Source organism: Thamnophis sirtalis, unplaced genomic scaffold, assembly GCF_051295495.1.
Source record: "Thamnophis sirtalis isolate CommonGarterSnake01/CBP01778 unplaced genomic scaffold, rThaSir2_p1.2 scaffold_1, whole genome shotgun sequence".
In the NCBI taxonomy this organism is placed as follows: Eukaryota; Metazoa; Chordata; class Lepidosauria; order Squamata; family Natricidae; genus Thamnophis; species Thamnophis sirtalis.
The window spans coordinates 154,421,392-154,443,306 of NW_028261381.1; the positions used below are offsets into that span (position 1 = coordinate 154,421,392).

The following is a 21,915-nucleotide window of genomic DNA, read 5'->3' on the forward strand; positions in this document are numbered from 1 at the left end:
CAAATAAACATCAGATACACTAATACATTACTTCTGCTAGGGAACTTTGTGTACTGTAGTCCTCCTTATAAATTGGAGATCTCTAAGAAGAATTTCCAGCACAAAAGTCATTGCCAAAAGGTTGGCAGCAGTGGGTAGCTATGAAAGCTCTAAGATTGTGATTCTTAAACTGGGGTAATCACTCCCAAAGGTATAACGTGGGCATATCCTGGAGGTAATGGAGCAATTTGTAGCTGCTTGTTTGTCAGATGAGGATCGAGTGTGGGAAAATGAAGGGTAACTAATGCCCTAAGCACCAGCCAACAATGGTGCCCTTTGATAGAAATGAAATGCTCAGACCATAAAATAAAAAGAAATGTGGATACCTGATAATAACTCCCAAACATTTAAAAAATAATAATAGTACATTCATTGTGAGAAAGAAAACCTTTATAACAATGCAGATTTAACTCAAACATGCCATATGAGGACAAAAGCAAAATATTTGTCAAGTGCAGCAGTGAAAGAGTTAAGGGCATGATAGTTAGGGGGAAATTCTGTGGTGCCCTCCTTCCCTAAGAATTTTTGCTTACAAGTAGGTAGTCTTCGTCTTATAGATATTCATTTAGAGATCATTTGAAGTCACAGCGGTACTGAAAATAGTGGTTTTTCATCTGCCCTTACATTTACAACTGTTCACAACATCCCGCAGTCATGTAATCAAAATCCAGAGACATGTCAATCAGTATATAATTATGAGCGTTGAGCATCCCAGGGTCATCTGCTCACCATATGCGACCTTCCCAGCCAGCTTCCAACAAGCAAAGGCAAAGGGAGAAGCCAGATTAACAACTGTGTGAGTCACTTAACAAGCACAGTGATTGACTTAACGTTTGCCAAAGAAGGTTGTCAAATCGGGCTTGACTCACTTAACAACTGTTTTGCTTAGCAATGGTAATTCTAGTCTCAATTGTCATAAGTTGAGGACTACTTGTATTTTACTTCATGGTTAATTCAGAGCTGAGTTTGGGACTGCCACTGCCAAGACGATGAATGCCTCTGGTGAATGGGTCTTGTGTGATTGTCCCTGTGGCAGCCATCTTGTGAATAGCTAAATTGCTGCCATTTTCTTTCCACATTCACGACACATTCTTAAAAATATAAAATGTACCTCTGAGTTTAAGATTCTTTCAATGACTAAAGCAAATGGTGTTAATAGCAGTTAGACTTATATACCGCTTCATAGGGCTTTCAGCCCTCTCTAAGCGGTTTACAGAGTCAGCATATTGCCCCCAACAATCCAGGTCCTCATTTTACCCACCTCGGAAGGATGGAAGGCTGAGTCAACCTTGAGCCTGGTGAGATTTGAACAGCCGAACTGCAGAACTGCAGTCAGCTGAAGTAGCCTGCAGTGCTGCATTTAACCACTGCACCACCTCGGTGTTCTTATTTAGTATGAACCAGTTCTGTTGGCAGTTATTAGAAATCTTTCAGGGTTACAAAATATATCACGAACACTTTTGGTTAATCTTCGGACCAAGAATATCCCATCTCATCAGCTACATAGAGCATATACTCCTGTAGTTCATGGAAGTCAGTGGAAATGTTTCATTCTGCATTAATTTTGATTGTGCCAAGTTTGTAATGTGCCTCCAGGCCCCACTATGTTCAAAACGGATTTCTCTAGCTCTGCTGATACTCCGCTCCTATTCTTTCCACCAATGTAAACAAAAATTAGGCTCTGCTTTGCTGGAGCTGGGATCCTCCATCTCACTGCCAGGAGATGAATATATGAGATGTTGCAGCCTCGTTATTCCTGGAAATTACTGCATAGTTTCAGCATTATGACAAATTCTAGGAAGTCTGCAAAGTGCAGTGTTCTTTAGGCAAAGAATAAGAACAATTCAATAATTTCAGAGAAGGAACCTTTCCAGAAGGTAGGAAGGTAGACATGATGAAAGAGAAATCAGGGTTCCTGCTTCTTAATAAATCACCAGATGTTATTATTATTATTTCTTTTATTTATTTATTACAATAGGTTACAACAGCCCTGAAAACACTGACTTACGACTTGTCCTCAAAGTTATGGCCATCAGACCACTCTCAGGGCCACTTGATGATAATTTGGGCAGTTGGCAACATTCACCACAGGTGCAGCATTCTGTGGTCACACAATCACAATTTGTGGCCATCCTGGGTAGCTTCCAAGAAGCAAAGTCAGCTGGAGAAGGTGGATTTGCTTAACGATTGTGTGATTCAATTAACAATTGCAGTGATTCACTTAATGGTGTGTGTGGAGGGTCAGAGATGAGATACGGACCAGGGATGAGATGGGAATTACAGATAGTCCTCAAATTAGGACCACAATTGATCTCAAAATGTCGTTGCTACGTGAGATTTTTGGCCCCACTTTACAATCTTTCAGTTGTTAAGTGAATCACTGCAGTTGTTAAGTTAGTAACATGGTTGTTCAATGAATCTGGCTTCCCAATTGATTTTGCTTGTCAGAAGCTCAGAAAAAGGTGATCACATGGCCCTGGGACACTGCAACTGTCATAAATACGAGGTGATTGCCAAGTATCTGATTTCGGATTATACGAACATGGGGATGTTGCAAAGGGGGTAAGTGTGAAAACTGGCCACAAGTCACTTTTTTTCAGTGTCATTTCAACTTCGAACAATCACTAAACAAACTGTTGTAAGCCAAGAACTACCTGCATTCACATATATTATTAAAATACAACTGAATTGAACAGAATTACTGCAGTCTTTTCTTACAGAATATAATCCTGTAAAAAATGTGATCTTAGCACATCAGAGATATGAACTGCCCAGCCAGGCAGGCAAAGTCCTTCCCTTGGAGAGTTAGCATGGTTAGGGGCTTCCCTCCTTTCATTTCCTGCCTGCATACCACGTGAATGACCTGCTAGCAATCTGGTTCATATATATACAGTGAGTCATTGTTCTCGCAGTATCGCTGCTTTCCAAACACTTTTTTTTTTAAAAAAAGTTACCTGCCTCTGGCATGTGGTGCAGTTATTTACCTCTGGATGAAATAACTCAAAGGTAGCAGTTGAGAAATGGAATGGGAAAGAGGGCAGTTGGCTTTTGCCGTTTATCGTGGGGAACATGATGAAAGATGAAAAAAGAAAAACAATTAGGCATGGACATTTTTTTACTTTATTGCATTTTCCAGCCTCTAAGGATTACACAGATGGGGTGATGACCTGGTGAACATTCTCAGAATGGTTCCAATCAACAGTTTCAATGGATAGTTTGAAAAGGTATAAACCCCAAAAAGGAACATTAAGTCTAGCAGGAAATTAAGGATATTTATTTTAGATTGTTTTTTTTAAAAAAAATGAAAAATCATGTGGTCAATTTTTTGCAATTTGAGACTGAATTTTAGCATCATGCATGGGAGGGGGACCACAAATTGGAGCAGATAATGCATTGGAGCCTATGAACGGCAATTTTGCTACTGTTGTGTCAGAATGGAAACTTTTTTTTTTTTTACTGGATTGAAATGCTGCAGAGTCCATTCAAATGCACTCCTATGGTGTGTCGTCCTATAATACCCATTAGGCCAGTTTCAAACATGATAATTTTAAGATCTGTGGATTTCAACTCCCAGAATTCCCCAGCCAGGATGAAAACCACCACATCTTAAAGTGATCAACTTTGAAAAATACTGCATTAGGCCAAATGAGGATAATGACAAATGTAGGCACATTTGGAAAAGTTGCAATAGTGGGATGATGAGTACAGTTTTTAAAATAAGCTTCCTTTTGCTTTATTCTTGTAAAATTGAATGATAAATAATTTCATTTATTAAGCACAAAACTTCAGTCTGCTCAGGACGAAAGTGTTGAAGCCTTATTTTCTGATATAATGGGCTGGTTGCTGGCTGCTGGCTGATACAGACTAAATTGGAGGGGTTGAATTAATTAATTGCTTAATGACAGTAACAACTACACAAAAACATACTAAGAATATTTATCAATGATCCTTCTATATGGCTAAGTCTTACAGTTTACTGCGTTTTATAATAATAGTTATCAAAATAATATATATAGTTTTAATAACATAACAATAATGTAATTTGAATAATAAGTAATAAAGAGTTAACAATACTCATTAACATCAACCAACAACCAAGAGTCCCCAAAAACGCAGCAGAAAAGTTTTTTTTTTTTTCAAAACAGTGTTGCAAAAGATGTCAGGACAGTGCCAAACAATTTAGGTTTATCTTGGGACCATTTCATCCAAAGCTGTCTGCAAGCTACTTTCCAGAATTCACTGGGAGATAAGGGGTATGGCAGGAGCTGGCTACTTTCAAGTTGGAAATCAAACATTAGGAACAACTCATGGATAGATGCATTATATTGAACAGAAGATAGAAGAGCTTTAATGAAAGACTCCGGGAGCTAGAATTGACCAATAGTATGCAATTCATTGTCACTATTTTGAAGCCATCACTGTATCAGGAGAGTCATCCATTGCAAAGATAATCTTAATCCACATTAAAGAGCCCTTTTCTCACAAAAGAAGGCTAACTAGTCCAACATGCTCTTCCACAATATTTTGTGGCCAACAGATGCCTGTGAAAAACCCAACCGCAGAATAACTCCAACTTTTATTTTTGAATTTACATAGTTGCCCATCTCGCTTTAGTTCTGGATAATGTACAGTTTACACAAACTAGTATAATGAAGAAAAGATAAGGGGTGATGTAATAGCAGTCTTCCAATACTTGAGGGCATGTCACAAAGAAGAGGTCAACCTGTTCTCCAAAGTACCTGAAGGCAGAACAAGTAACAATAGGTGGAAAGTCACTAGAGATCCAACCTAAAATTAAGGAGAAATTTCCTAAAAGTGAGAACAATTAATCAGTGGAACAGCTTGCCTTCAGAAGTTGTGGGTACCCCATTACTGGAAGTCTTTAAGAAGAGATTGGATAGCCATTTGTCCAGAAGGGCATGAGGTCTCCAGCTTGAACAGGAGGTTGGACTAGAAAATGTCCTTTTCAACTCTGTGTTCTATGTTCAAAACAATCAGCAGAATTGATCTATTAGAACAAGTTAAACCAATTAAAAACACAGTAGCAAAAACACAGGGAAGAGTGCAGTCACATTTACACCAGCCATTTAATAGGCTCCACACATCCATTTTGCCTTGGATACGTGATAAGCACCCACTGATGACCAGGGAGTCGCAATTTATTTTGTAGTTGTATTAGTCTCACCCAACCTCCTGTACCAAGGATATATTGGGCTTCAGTTCAGCTCAACCAGCTTGGTTAACATCTGCAGGGCATCAGGTTGTGAATAACTGCTGCATATTTCCAACATGAAAAGATACATGGAATTTGCTATTACTAAGATTACTATAACACCACTCTCTGTAAGCAGTTGTGTGGAAAATAAGTTTCTTTGCTGATGGAGAACTCCTGCAGTGCTGAGAGCAGTATAAAATGTTGACACTTGTTGTTCCCCATGGATAGTTGTTGCTTCTGGCATGATACATTTAGAAAGATACTTTCTGATTAGAAAGATAATCAAAGCTAGCCAGGAGGAATCCAAAGCTATTTTGTCATGACATTTTTCTATTCATCCTCTGATCTGGCCCTCTTAGTGAGAGAACTTACCTTGGAAGAACTCTTCAGAAATATCTTTAAAGAGACTGCAAAAGTTATTTATTTGCCTTAAGTGATTCTGCTACCATTCACTTTTATATCTTGAGCGACTTCAATTTTTGCTAATTGGTTTAGATTGAAAGTATTGACACAAAATGGATCAATAGATCACGATGTTTAAAAACCTGTAGCCCATTAGTCCACTGGGCAGTAAAAACCACAAATCTCATGCTGATTTCCAGGCTGATTTAAATTGTCTTTCACTGAATAAAACCACTATTTCATCCTTGGGTCCTTTTAAAGCAGTGGTTCCCAAACTTGACGTGTTGAAGTCCACAAGTCTTAAAGTTGCCAAGTTTGGGAACCACTGTTTTAAAGAAAGGGTGAAATCAATTTCCCTTTGCCTAAAGGTAGCAATAGTCTGAGAGCAGGGAATTAAATTTGCTTTTTAAACCTTGAAGCAGCCCATTTGCTCTAACCCCAATGGAAAAAAAATTGGGGGCGATCAATTTTTTAAGGGGTGGAATGAGTATGTCAGTGCTTTACAAGCTTTAAGGTGCTAATTTTGTCCCTTAAATAGCCCACTCTCAAAATGTTTAAAGATTACAGTTTTACAATCTGTGGCCATTTCACGAGAAGAGTCCTTCACTCCTCTGCTCACAACAGAATACTTTATACCACCAGGCTTGAAATTTTGGGCTTAGACAACTTAGAACTATGCCGCCTTTGGTCTGACCTGAGCGTAGTACATAAAATTATCTGCTACAATGTCTTACCTGTCAATGACTACTTCAGCTTCAACCGCAACAATATACGAGCACGCAATAGATACAAACTCAAGGTAAACCACTCCAAACTAGATTGCAGAAAATATGACTTCAGCAACAGAGTGGTCAATGCCTGGAATGCACTATCTGACTCTGTTTCTGAGGAGAAATTTCCTGACAACTAGAACAATTAATCAGTGGAACAGCTTGCCTCCAGAAGTTGTGAATGCCCCAACACTGGAAGTCTTTAAGAAGATTTGGATAGACATTTGTCTGAAATGGTATAGGGTTTCCTGCCTAGGCAGGTGGTTGGACTAGAAGACCTCCAAGGTCCCTTCCAACTCTGCTATTGTATTGTATTGTATTGTATTGTATTGTATTGTATTGTATTGTATTGTATTGTATTGTATTGTTGTTATATCCCCAACTCCCCAAAACTTTAACCTTAGACTGTCTACTGTTGACCTCACCCCATTCCTAAGCGGTCTTTAAGGGGCATGCATAAGCGCATCATAGTGACTACCGTTCCTATCCTGTTGTCCCCATTTATTTGTATCCATTTCCTGTATTCATAATCATGTTTATACTTATATCTGTTATCTTATACATGCTTGACAAAATAAATAAAATAAATAAAAGTTCTTAATATGCACCCCATTTCAGTAGCCCTGAAGTTTTTTTAATCTTTACCACACCTTTGAGAAACTTAACCCAGTTTCCTTAATTTGATCCTCTCCAGAAATGCTGGATCAAAAGTACAAAATCCTAAGTCAGTAAAAATTATGCAAGATGTCAGCAGTGTCCACAAAGTATAGTTTTATTTTTAAAAAACGTGAATATGCTATGTAAACGTTGACCTCAATATTGTGGTCACAGTCTTGACTTTTTTGATTACCTCTAAGAACTGTCACCTAATATAACTGAAGGACACCAAATTAAGAAAGTCAGTTCATTCACAGAAAATTTCCTTGACTTGTAGCATCCACACAGCATTATCAAGCATGACTGAAGGCCAAAGTGTTACAAATCAGTCCTCATTACAGTTGTATTGGCACAACCACAGATGGATGACTAGATGAGGCTATAAGTCATTCATGCAGACTTCCCTCCTTCCTTTTCTCCCTGTCTCAAATCTACTCTTACCAGACAGATATTTTGAGACAGAGTGACAAACACAGAACACATTCCAAATTGGGTCCTACACTTCCTGTTATTTCATTGCAAAGCCTTTTTCATGCAAAGACTTAATGGCTTCTTAGAAACAAAGGTCAGCATAAAAAGTAAACCTGACTGTATAAACCTCTACAGGCTGGGGAAAAAATGACAAAAACCACTGAGGTAAGTCTCTATAATAGCTGTCCACCTGCCCAATCAGCACAAATTTCACTCTTGCAATAAAGCAAATGTTTTCTGCATGGGCTCCTTGTCTGGGTATGAATCACAGTGTTGTGTTTGAACTCAAGACTCAGAAGAATAGTTGCCAGAGGGTGGCAGTAAAATAGGCTAGCACATTTATAATATGGAAATCTGTCCTACCTCTTGAAGAATTCTGTCTCCCTAGTGGTGTGGAAAAATACTAATGTAGCCCTGATGCTACTTCTAATAGTGGAGTGTTTTGAAAGCTGTGGGGATATGCTGATGTCAAAGAATTATTTTAGGAACGATGGTCTTAAAAGTGTTCTTTATTCTTTTCTTGGCTAGCAAAAGAAATTCCAAATGAATGAAAGCAACCAGACTTTAATTAGAATGATTGAAAATAGTGTTTCTCAATCTTGGTGCCTTGAAGATGGGTGCATTTCAACTCCCAGAATTTCCAGATGCTGACTAGGAAATTCTGGGAGTTGAAGTCCATCCATCTTCTCCTCACCCACCATGTTTCATTTGTTTTGTTTATATTTCTTTCCATTTCCATCAAACAGTGTGTGATCTAGGTAGTTATTTGAACAGTCATAAGTCACATATTTGTTGTTATATTCATCACAATAATGTAAATAATATAACTATATAGTAATATAATTACAATAATACTGTCAGGATCATCCTTTGTCCCTGCACCTCTACACTGGAACTGGATGGTTGGAACTGCCAGCATGGCAGTGGAAGATTGGACCATGTGATGGACTTGTGGATGTGGGGGCAAGATCTTGAACTTTCAACTGGGTGGGGAAAACCAGGAAGCTTTCAGATTCAGGTTTTCCCAGATATGCCAACATGACTCTCTTAATAAATTGGAACTTTGAGCAATACTTTGCCTTGGATTCTGATTTAATTTTGGATGCTATTTGGAACCCTGACAAATACATAATATCTTCATCTTCAAATTCTCTCCACATTAACATTTCCTCTTTTTATATTTCCTCCTTTCTAACTTCGGTTTCTATTGTCTAACCATTGATAAAATACATCCCACATCAAAAAATATTCAATTTCTTCTTTCTCCTTAATAGTGTTAGTCTGTCCATTTCTGCACATTCTAGTATTTTCTTAATTGCATTCTCATCTGAGAGAATCTCATCATTTTTCCATTTTTGTGCAAATATAATTCTGAAGTCCATCCATCTTCAAGAGGCCAAGGTTGAGACACATTGATTTAAAATATACATTTTGATTACCTCTTTCACCATATTCATAAACCCAATTTAAACTTATTTACTATGTAAAGCCATTTTGGCTCTGGGGCACAATGTAGAAGTGACAGTTTAGATTCTCGGGTGTGGTGAGAAATATAATGTTAGTTATCAAGAGATCTTTCTTTCCTCTAGTCTTTTTCATAGTTCACAGTTAAAAACATGACTTCATGACTGAGCAATGAGGGTGCTTTCTGAAATACTCCTTTATAGCTTTTAATAACTGTTGACTACTAGCTGTAAAACATATCTTGACATGATTTAACCAATGAGTACAGCACAAATCTCACTAGTCAAAAGGAGAACTCGGTAGAGGAGGCCGGGTACAGTACTGAAAGAGGAGAAACAAATCATTTAACATGGAAAAACTGATTCTCTTTTGCAAGCTATCACCCTCTGCTTGAAGTATTTTCTTCTTCTCTGACTCTCAAAAAGAAGTACAGAAAGGTCCTTGGGCAGCATTTATGAGGCACCCTGCAAAAGGAGGTGATCAGTGGTGGGATTCAAATAATTTAACAACTGGTGCTCTGCCCTAGTGATTTCTTCCAACAACCAATTCACCAAATTGCTCAAAAAGTTAACAACCAGTTTTCCCAAAGTGGTGTGAACTGATTAATGAAGATTTGTAAAAGTGTGGAGGTGACGGTGTAAAGTAGAACTCAGTCAAAAGTTAATGTTAATTTAAATTGGTTTCCCTATTTGTTAAATTTATCACATACTCGCACACATTTACTGTGATCCCGATCTTCTCACATTTCAGTCAATTCCCAATTTTTTCACGTCTTGCAAGCGCACTTACTCTGCCTATTGTACTCATGGACATGCACAAACACACACGCGTGCACACACACACACACACACACACACACAAACACCATAAAGCAAGAAAGCAGCATGATGGATGACATAAGAATTTGCTCATGATGGACAAACAAAATATCAACAGACATTTGGGGCTACCATGAAATCCCGATGGGCCTTGCTTAGCCCTTCCCTGGGGTGGAAAGTTATAGAATAGAATAGAATAGAGTAGAGTAGAGTAGAGTAGAGTAGAGTAGAGTAGAGTAGAGTAGAGTAGAATAGAATAGAATAGAATAGAATAGAATAGAATAGAATAGAATAGAATAGAATAGAATAGTTGGAAGGGACCTTGGACATCTTCTAGTCCAACCGTCTGCCTAGGCAGGAAACCCTACACCATATGAGACAAATGGTTATCCAACATCTTCTTAAAGACTTCCAGTGTTGGAGCATTCACAACTTCTGGAGGCAAGCTGTTCCACTGATTAATTGTTCAAAATGTCAGGAAATTTCTCCTCAGTTCTAAGTTGCTTCTTTCCTTGATTATTTTCCACCCATTGCTTCTTGTCCTACCCTCAGGTGCTTTGGAGAATAGTTTGACTCCTTCTTCTTTGTGGCAAACCCTGAAATATTGCAACATTACTATCATGTCTCCCCTAGTCCTTCTTTTCATTAAACTAGACATACCCAATTCCTGCAACCGTTCTTCATATGTTTTAGTCTCCAGTTCACTAATCATCCTTGTTGCTCTTCTCTGCACTCTTTCTAGAGTCTCAACATCTTTTTTACATCGTGTCGACCAAAACTGGATGCAGTATTTCAAGTGTGGCCTTACCAAGGCCTTATAAAGTGGTATTAACACTTCACGTGATCTTGATTCTATCCCTCTGTTTATGTAGCCTAGAACTGTGTTGGCTTTTTTGGCATCTGCTGCACACTGCTGGCTCATATTTAAATAGTTGTCTACTAGGATTCCAAGATCCCTCTCACAGTTACTACTATTGAGCAAGGTGCCACATATACTGTACCTGTGGATTTTGTTTTTCTTGCCTAAATGTAGAACCTTACTTATGCACCAATGCTCTAAAGTTTGCCGGTATGATCACTTCTTCTTGCTTCATAACCAAACAAGGCCTTTCTTTCACATTGAGTTTTGAGAAATGCACCTCAGAGGTTCAGTTTCATTGCAGAGATGTTGGACTCCCCCTACTAACATCACCACTAAGGCCCTTAATTACTTCATGATTTTGAGAACTGCTGCTTTTTGTTGATCTTTCTATGCATTTGTTTTAATTTTAACATTACAATAATAATGGAATAGTTATCTTAATACATTTTTAGTACAGGCAGTCCCCAACTTGCATTAACCATCCCATTCCAGAAAACCTTGCAAAACCTGATTTTTTTTTTCATAAGTCAAAGTCGGATCAGCTGTGAATGATATCAAAAAACAGTCATTTTGAAGCAATATGGCGAAGGAACTACATTGTTAAATGGGGAAGAAAGAGAGGAGACAGGCTTATGGAAAAAGGTGTGGTTTACAGAAAGTTTTGGGTTAAATGAAGTTTGTGTAACTTTTTATTCATTTTTGTTCCAATTGAGGTTGGCTATAGTATACGTTAATTTATATTTAGAGTGGCATTCTCTTGCATACTTAAATGAGAGCTACTGAATTCCTTGAAGTTTAGGGCTTCCTTTTTAAAGAAAAACAAAGGTGACAGAGGACATGGTTGAGCTATACAAAATCAAACACAGCAAGGACAGAAGGAGCAGAGGCAACTTTTTCTCCCTCTCTTAAAATATTAGGACAAGGAGACGTCCAATAAAGTAACAGAGATGATTTAGAACAGACAAAAGAAAGTACATTTCACACAGTGTATAATGAACCTGTCAAATTCAATGCTACAAAATGTGGTAGCGATCATTATCTGGGGTGAATTTAAACGGAGATTGGATAAAGTTGTGGAGGAAGCTTAGTGAAAAAGTACTGGTTTTTGAGTCCCTATGCTACTCCTGAGTTGGGAATGATCTAATTCCTGCCCACCTAGTGCATGTGCTTGAATTGTTTTGCTGATCCTTTATCATGATTTATAAGGAAGTCAATTTTCACTGGAGGTGGGATGCAGGGGTGGGCTGCTACGGGTTTGCCCAGGTTCAGGAGAAACTATAGCTAACATTATGGCCAGTTTGGAGAACATCCAAATCCCACCCTGGCTGGTCCCACCCACCATGCCCTGCCCCTGCCACCCCACCACGCCCCTCCCAGGAGTCTCCACGCAGCCATTTTGGATGTGAGGTAAGTTCAGGGCCCATGCAGCGACTCAGGGAGGGGAAATCTGTGTCCCTCCAGAGCCTGAGGGAGGCAGTTTTCTACCGCCCAGAGGCTCAAGGAAAGCCTCGGAGCCTGGGGAAGGCAAAAACGCTCCCCCCCCCAATCGTGGTGCAGGAGACCAACTAGGCCATGCCCACCATGGCCACGCCCATCCAGCAACCGAGCAGAAAACCCATTGCTGAAATTTTTGAAGCCCACCCCAGAGTGGGAGGTTAGAAAAATTACAGGCACAGACATTATTTTTATGGCCACCAAACACTAAGCTGGTTTCTTCATAATTGCTTATGACAATTTCTTCCATTTCATTGTACTTGAAATGTTTTTGCTTCAATGGCTTGAGATGGCTTATGAACTGAGTCATTTGCTGTTTTGTGAAATGGATCTCTTGTCACTGGTGTACACTCATAATGACAGTCACACTCCATGACAGCTATATTAGGATGACTCCGAAGAAAATCTTTCAAAATTCCAAATATGCCCAGTAACCTTTCAAAGCTTGATAATACTCATATTTAAATGATACCCCTGCTTATGTTCTCACTCAGGAATGTTATGTTTTGTCCAAACAGTTCCATGGTGATGTTAGAAAAAGACCCAAAAGAAGATTCAAGAGGGAATGCCAGATGTGAGAGACACTTTCTGCAAGTGACCATTCCCATTTAGGAAGGACACATCCAAAGCTCATCTTCACCTTCAGGTTCAACGAGTTTCTGTGTCTTGATAACACCACCAGAAAGCAGAATTCTTGCAAAAGGACAAAGGACACTTCTCTATAGAGGAATTTGGCTGACCCATTTATGACAAGAAGTAGGATCCAATGTTATGAGAGTTTGCATGGACTTCACTAGACTTCTGCATATACAGGTAAAATATTTTTCAATAAGCTTTCCTTACTTGTGCACCATCTAGCTAAATCCATCAAGTGAAACGCACTGCAAAGCTGGAGGCAGTTTATATTTCCTCATTACATCATCTCATCAGCAGAGGATACAAGAAGGTGTATTTTATCAAGAGGCCTTAATTAAGTCAAACATACATCTGGCCCGTTGAATATATGTTTGAAAAACTGTATGGTACTAACTTCCCTTAATCTATTCCTGAAAGTTAGAAGCAATCAAGGATCTTTTGGGCTTTAAAAGTAAATTGGTCTGCAAAATACAAGGAACAATATTTCTCTTTTGGGGATAGGTTGGGGGTTTTAAGGATGAAAATTGGTGTGTTTAGTCTTGCATAAGCTTAGCACATCCATTTCCTCTTTTATTTTACTGCTTGTTTTCTGCTAAGAAGAAAACAGCTGAAAATTGCCCATTAAATCACCAAATTTGGATGGTGGAATCTTTAACTACTATGGTAACTGGTGATGGCGCTATGTGATCTGTATTCTGGTTACCTACCACTACTATGGGTTAAGACCACACCATATGACCATTTAATATCAAGTACCATGTTTTTCGGAGTATAAGATGTTCCAAAGTATAAGACACACCTAGCTTTTGGGGAGGAAAACAAGAAAAAAAAATCTGCCTCTGCTTCCCAGCAATTTGCCTCCTTGCAGCAAATAGTAAACAGCCTGTTTCAGTTTCAGCACAGCCTGATTAGCACAAGAAAAAAAAATCTGCCTCTGTCTCCCAGCAATTTGCCTCCTTGCAGCAAACAGTCTGTTTCAGTTTCAGCACAAGCTACTCATTGTTGTTTGGATCGGCCTCCCGAGGATCAGCTGCTTCAGGCTGCAGGGATTGCCACAGCCTATTGCCACCTCTGCGCGCCCCATTTTCGGCCTCCACATTCTATTTTCAGCCTACACACACCCTGTTTCAGCCTCTGTGTGCCCTATTTTCTGCCAATTCCTGGTGGCGGGGATCGGAATGGACAGAAAATGGGGCACGCAGAGGCCAAAAATGGGGCATACAGAGGCGGCAATAGGCAATGAAAATCCCTGCAGTCTGAAACAGCTGATGGTTGGGAGGCCGTTCCAACTCGACAGTCAGTTGCTTGTGCTAATCAGGCTGTGTTGAAGCTGAAACAGGAGGCAAATTGCTGGGAGGCAGTGGCCAAAGGGTGGGGACCAGAGGGTGGGCCGGGCTACATTCAGTTTAAAAGACCACCCAAATTTTCACCCTCTTTTACCTGGGAAGTGCATCTTATACTCCGAAAAATACAGTAGGTTGTTGAGGCTGGTTTTATCCCTTTTTATAGCTAAGGGCAAAACCTCTCTCTCTTTCCATATTTAAAACATGAAGTAAGTTGAATCTTACTCCAACATTGGGTTGGGATGGGATGTTCCATCATCATACCTGAAAGCAACGTGAATGAAAAACATCTTGTGTAGCACATGGTTTTAACACCTTGCCACAACTTTCCAGCAGCTGCTATCTGAAATGGTGCTCTTATTCTTTGTTTCAAAAAGAGGCAAGTCTATCACTATTAGTAGTCAAAAAATATCTTAATCATGTCAACTATGTGCATATTAGGTTTGCCACTGGGGTTTTGCTCTCTGAGGATTTAATATCTATTGTAGAAAATCATCTGATTTTCTGGGAGAAATATATAGTCAGCATATGAATGCTTGACATTATAGATGGCATTTCTTTGGTATATGGATTGCACATATCATGCCTGGACTCATTATATAGCAGTTCAGGTTTTTTTTCATAACTAATGGTAGACAGTAAGCTACCTATCATGCCAAACCTAATGTAGTTCAGGGTTGGCATGATAGATTTTATTTATTAAATTTATATGTCACCCATCTCACTGTTGCAGTGACTCTGAGCAGCCTAGATTGATAGTAACATTCTTCTCCTGCAGTGTTCATTGACACTGGATATGTTAATGATTTATAGTTGGTTTGTGCTCCAACTGGGGAACTGTGGTACATACAGAAGCTGTTTTCCCGGCTGTAAAAAGCTGGTGGGAAAAGTATGTTTTTTTAAGAAGAAGCTGTAAAGGGAAAAAAATATTCCTGTCATACCAAGGCACTGTAGGAACTATTAGAAATTAACATTAGAAGCTCTTTTTGTATCTACTCCAAGCTGAACCACTCTGAACAGCTAAACAATATGGACTCAGGATAAACATGTGCTATGAATAAGTATGAGCCAATACATGTCATTATAGCTTTTCCAAACAAAACTCAGGTACTCTACTTTATTGAAAATAATAAGATGGTAAGTTTCTTTTCTGGAACAATAATTCCCAGGGTTTTTAGAAGAAGGAATAGCAATAGCAATAGCAGTAGACTTATATACCGCTTCATAGGCCTTTCAGGCCTCTCTAAGCGGTTTACAGAGAGTCAGCATATTGCCCCCAACAATCTGGGTCCTCATTTTACCCACCTCGGAAGGATGGAAGGCTGAGTCAACCCTGAGCCGGTGAGATTTGAACCGCTGACCTGCTGATCTAGCAGTAGCCTGCAGTGCTGCATTTTAACCACTGCGCCACCTTGGCTCTAGGAATAGGAATAGTTGCATACAAATTGTCCTCAATTTACAACCACAATAAGGACCAGAATTACCATTGCTAAGCACGGTGGTTGTTAAATGAGTCACACCTTATAACTTTTGCCACGGTTGTTAAGTGAATCATGTAGTTGTTAAGTGATTCTGGCTTTCCCCATTGTCTTTGCTTGGTGGAAGTCTATTGGGACAGTCACAGATGATGATTGCATGACAACAGAACGCTGCAACAATCCTAAATACATCCTGGTTGCCAAGACCTTGGGGGTGCTGCAATGGTCGTATGTATGAGGAGTAGTTGTAAGTCACATTTGTCAATACCATTGTAGCTACAAACAGTTGCCAAAGAAATGGTTGTAAGGGCTGTGCGTAGTCATCCCTATATAACTTTTCCGCTGGTGGATAGAAACATTCTGTAACCTTTAGTCTAGAATTGGATTTGCAGATTTCAGCAACTCACCACAGGGACTCCAAAGAAGGGAACAGGAGGGACAGAAAAACTCTGAATAAGGCCATTACCTCTGACCAGAGTTGCTTCTGATGTCTGTGCTGAAATATATGTAACAAATATGGTATCATGGCAATATCCCCTTGGACTCTGCACTGTACTTAATACTCCCAGGAGATGGAGGGTAGCTAATGAGTCAAATGCAGCTGAGTCCTGAGTGCTTCACTAAATTTCGGTCTGACCTGGACTCCATCAGTTTTATGATAGCCAAAACAGCCCCCTTGGCTGTCATTTGAGTTCTGTTTTGCTGAGAGATAGAAGGACTGTGGATGAGAATCCCATAGGGATTCCTCCAACAAAACAAACCTCTTCAACGGCTGGAACTCTAACCGTTCATTTCTCAACCGTGTTTCTTGCCTCCCATCCACCTTGATCAGTACTGGGGACATCAGCGCAAACTACAATAGTTTGTTTCTTAATGTTGATCGGTTAAGGTTTGTTTCTCCGTCAGCTGAGGTGGGACCCTGGGATACCTTCCCCTGCTCCAAAGTCTGTTTGCAGGGGAAACAAATTCATCCCCGAAAAAGGTCCTGTCGCATTAAAAAAGAAAAAAAACAATCTCATGAAAACATTGGATTGTCATGTATTTTGTACACATGCCCCATTTAGTAACCTTTCAGGGTTATGACAGAGATGAAAAAATAATTTGGTGACCAGTTCTTGCATTTGTGACATTCACAGGTCTGTGAAGCAAAGGAAAACCGAAGTAAGAACATAAGCACAATTGTGGTTTCACTTAGCAATTACTTCTAAGTGAATTATTTAGTGTAGTGTTAATATCATTTTATAATGCCTTGGTAAAGCCACACTTGGAATACTGCATTCAGTTTTGGTCGCCACGATGTAAAAAAGATGTTGAGACTCTAGAAAGAGTGCAGAGAAGAGCAGCAAGGATAATTAGGGGACTGGAGGATAAAACATATAAAGAATGGTTGCTGGAACAGGGTATGTCTACTCTAGTCTGATGGAAAAAGGACTAGGGGAGACATGATAGCAGTGTTCAATTATCTCAGGGGTTGCCACAAAGAAGAGGGAGTCAAGCTATTCTCCAAAGCACCTGAGGGCAGGACAAGAAGCAATGTCTTGATGGTAACTAATCAAGAAGAGAAGCAACTTAGAACTGAGGAGAAATTTCCTGACAGTTAGAACAATTAATCAGCGGAACAACTTGCCTCCAGAATGTGGAAGTTTTTAAGAAGATGTTAGATAACCATTTGTCTGAAACGATATAAGGTTTCCTGCCTAGGCAGTGGGTTGGACTAGAAGACCTCCAAGGTCCCCTTCCAACTCTGTTATTCTATTCTATTCTATTCTATTAAGTTGCCCATCAGAGTTATGGTTGCTAAATGAGGACTACCTACACTCCAATCTTTTTCAATTTAGAGTCCCCAGAAGTGTTCAGATTATAACTTCTCTCACACAAACCAGCTGCAATGGCGTTTGTTCTCCCACAAGTTGAAAGAACTGAGTTGTGGAAAGTTGGCATAATTGTGCATTGCTGGGGCTTGGTGGGCAGAGGGGCACTGCCTGTATATTCAAGTTTTATAAAATTACTATATAGTTATTTGCTGGGAGTTCCCGTGAAAATTTATTTCCGTTCTATCTGTAATATGGATTGTGTTCATATATGCATGTATTTGTTCCCTCCCTCATACTTTTTCAAAGAGTTGGAGAAATCGCTGTTTGAATACTCAGAGGACCCACCTCCGCACTGGAATTCTCAGTGAAAGATTACTTTTCCCACTTCTATGGGGAGCCATGAATCACTTTGGACTTCAGCACCAATTAACTCCAACCTCCCCATCATCCTAAAGTTTTCTCCATTTCTAAGAATTAATCATCTTCACAGGAAAGAACATTTTAGATATGTTCTTTGCCCAAGAAGTAAATGGGGGTGGAGCTTCATTTTTTCTAAGAAGTTCCCTCTGTCTGAATGTTATAGGATGTTAGAATGAACGGAAAACAATCACTTCAAAGATGGATGGAGTGGCTGCTGAAATTGGATTGCTGTGGTTCAGAACAGAGTGTGAAGTGGGTCTTCTGCCTAATGAATGCCCTTAGTTATACTACACAAAGAGAACCATGGCTAGACCTTGCTTTTGTGAGGCTAGGTTTATCTTAATCCAGTCATCCTCAATCTGATGTCCTCTGGATGTATTTATTCATTGGTTAATCTATTTGCTAACTCAACTGATAAGGCTGACTAACTGATATCAATTGCCAAAATGAGTGTAGGTGACCTGCAATACATTAAAACAAAAGAAAACCACAATAAAAGAACAATAACAAAACACCCTATTGTTCAGCTGTACAGCTTATTGAAAAGGTCACATTTTAGGGCTTTCAATTTTGTAAGACTTAGGCTTCAATTTCTATATTTCTTAATCAGCATGAGCTGGTTAGAGAAAGCATGCTTGGAGAAGACTGCCTTCCTGAATTGAGGCTATAATTTTCTAGAAAATCAGAATATGGTGCAGTCACTCTATTGTAAACCAATATAACAAAACAGGACACCTTCATTATGGTGTGTCCCCATTCCTTAAAAAATCCATGCTTATGGTATGTTATGCCATACAATTGGGGGATCTTTTTCCATTCATTCTTTCTTAAGGCAAACTGGAATATAATCCATCTTTTTTTCTTTCTGAATCACAACTGCACAATCCAGAAGCCCCACCAATTATTTTACAGCCTCCAGAGATCTTTCAGAGGGAAAATATTGGTTTTTTGGGGATGTTTGAGGTGTATGTAAGACACATGGGATTTAGGTACCGAAGAGACTTAAGGCATTCATTCTACTTCCAAAACCCCTGTCAACTATCCCCCAGAACTGGAACAATGAATGTTACCCATCCAGTCTGAGCGAAGTTATAGCATCCCATGTAAATAGTTTGAAAAAATGTATCTTCTATCTAGCCTGAAGGAAATTGCAGGCGTATGATCTGAGTATGAATGGAATGTGTAGCAAATTGACCAAGAAAGCTTTTTATCCAGTCTTCCTGGTTGGCCTAACAGTGTAACATAGGAGATTCTCTTTGCTACTCTCAATGATACTCCCAAGCAATTCTCCATACATGTGAGAGTTAGAAGTTCAGCTGTATATCTGCAACTGGGTGAATGTATGACAAATAGAATAGAATGATTAGGAACATCTATTGATGGGAGAGATAGGAGAACCTCTCTCAGGGTGGGCTTTACTATTGAGATTTTAGCTGCTGCTCATTCTGCACATAGGAGAGATTAATTCCTTAATTCATAGGAATGCTGCTGCCTGGGATGGTAGGCACTGCCCTGCATTCACATCACAATCCAGAATTCATGTTAGCCCTGAGGTTTTGTTCAATTAACCCAACTGTCTGGTTTCACGCAAACTCTAACCACACAGATAGGGTTCTTACAATATGCTCAGCCACCTTCCTCGCAGGGAAAAAAGGAATCAAAGTTAATTGAGAAACTGGGCCATGCCTGTTGTGCCAAGGCAGCCAGTAAGGCTGATCTGCTGTTATCACCAGGGTATTCTTGAGACTTTTAAGCCCAGATGCTAAGCTAATCATTTAGAGCAGCGGTCACCAACTGGTGGTCCGTGGCCCACTGGTGGTCCGTGAGAAAACTTTGGTGGTCCACAGAAAAATTATCTGCATTTTTTATATTGCACTAAATCGGGAGTCTTCAAACTGCGACCCCTGGGCTGGATATCCGCAATGAATGGTTGTGTTGCTGAAATCTTCTATGCTGGTGGTGGTGAAGAGCCGGAGGGCCTCGTTCCAGTGGGTCTGGAACTGGCTGATCATGTCAGCCAGCTGAGCCTCCAGGCGCTGGTACCTGGCCTTGCACTCCCGCAGGTCTTCCCTCTGCTTGGAAAGCCTATGCTCGTAGTCCTCAGTGGGGTGCTTCTGTTGAGCCTCCTTCTTGGTCAGATCCAATTTGAACTGAGCCAGCTGTTTTGCCAACTCTTTCTCCTGGTGGCTGCTTAGCTCCAGCAACGGCTTCCCTAAGGAGCTCGGGTGGGCAGGCAAAGAGTAGCGAGTAGAGGCTGGCAAGGCACCCCTCGACGTGAGTGACATTGAGCTGGCTACGCCCATCCAGTCACATGACCACCTTGCCATGCCCACCCAGCCGGTTATTAGGCAGATCACATTAGTGGTCTGCGGGATTTAAAATTATGAATTTAGTGGTCCCTGAGTTCCGAAAGGTTGGTGACCCCTGATTTAGAGTTCAGTTCAGGGTAACTTTTCTTTTATAGAGGGGACTGTTCTTCAAGTGATGCGCCCAAACTGCTTCCTGAACATGAGTAATCTCTATCTGGTCTCTTTTCATTTACTACTTATATGTGGAGTGCTTGGGAATTTAGGCCACAGATTAATTGTAAATTGTTTTCTGCAACAATTTAGTGTTATTTTGCAAGTAATGGTTATGGTCACTCTACTTACTACAGAAGGAGATGTTAGGACTGTTTTCTTGATTAGTACATTGATTGTCATTGGTTTTGAGTTTTATTTATTTTTTACTTTATTATTACCGTGACCTGCTCATAGTCTTTTTTGGAACTAAACACGATACAGGTGGTCCTCAACTTATAACCATTCTTTAGTGACCATTTACAACACTACTGAAAAACCAGTTTATGATTGGTTTTCATACATATGACTACTGCAACATCCCCATAGTCTTGTGATCAAAATTCAGGCACTTGGCAACTGGCATGTATCTAGGGCAATTGTTTGTCCCAGGATCATGTGATCACCCAGCCAGCTTCCAACAAGCAAAGTCAATGGGAGAAGCCAGATTCATTTAACGACCGGATGATTCACTTAATAACTGTATGAATTAATTTAACAACTATAGCAAAAAAATGTGATAAAATGGGGTGCCATTCACTTACTAACTGCCTTGCATAACAATGGAAATTTTGGGACCAATTGTGATCCTAAATCGAGGATTATCTATATACAGGATGGTAGGAAGTCTTGGCTGCCATATAGGCCGGTGTGAATGGAAAGGCAAGATAGGATATAAATGAAATTGTGTTTCAATATCATTGCCACAAGTGTCAGTCCACCCAATTTGGTCAGTTAAAAAAGAAAGACTCTTGACTCCATCACTAGTGAAAGTACACTTTAGTAAAGCCAAGTGGTTACAGCATAGCAAAGTCATATCAGGTTTTTCATGTAGTATCTCTTACCACATACACAAACTATGCCAATATTTTAACAATGTATAAAGCACTATTCTTCTCTTGCCTCAATCGAATCTTTAGGTTTACACACAGTGGTGGGATTCAAAAAAATTTACTACCAGTTCTGTGGGCATGGCTTGGTGGGCGTGGCTTGCCGGGCGTGGCTTGGTGGGAGTGGCAGGGGAAGGTTACTGTAAAATCTCCATTCCCTCCCCACTCTAGGGGAAGGACACTGTAAAAATTTCCTCACCATCAGCTGGGACTCAGGAGGCAGAGAATAGATGGGGGTGGGGCCAGTCAGAGGTGGTATTTACCAGTTCTCTGAATGACTCAAAATTTCCACTACTGGTTCTCCAGAACTGGTCAGAACCTGCTGAATATCACCTCTGATTACGCATCATTCTGAACCAGTGACGTGCGGTGACGGTTACCGTTGGTGAGGCAAGACTACAGCAGCGGCGAGAAGCAACGGTCCCGGCACTGTGTCCGACAGGCGTCTCGCATTTATGGCGGACATAAATGCGAGACGCCTGTCGAATACAGTGGCGGGGGTGTTGCTTCTCGCCACCGTCGCGCTCCACTGCCTTTCCCCCACCTCCTCCGATGAACAATCCTGCAGCCAGCCCACCCACCCC

General features: G+C 40.1%; 1 protein-coding gene across 1 annotated transcript in view; it reads left to right on the forward strand.

Moving 5' to 3' along the window:
• Positions 1–21,915, forward strand: part of FRMD6 (FERM domain containing 6) — a 142,164-nt gene that overhangs the window by 38,252 nt on the left and 81,997 nt on the right. The window contains exon 2 of the mRNA XM_087728381.1: positions 12,711–13,005. The gene's annotated coding sequence lies outside the window, so the exon portion shown is untranslated. The remainder of the gene's footprint in view (positions 1–12,710; positions 13,006–21,915) is intronic.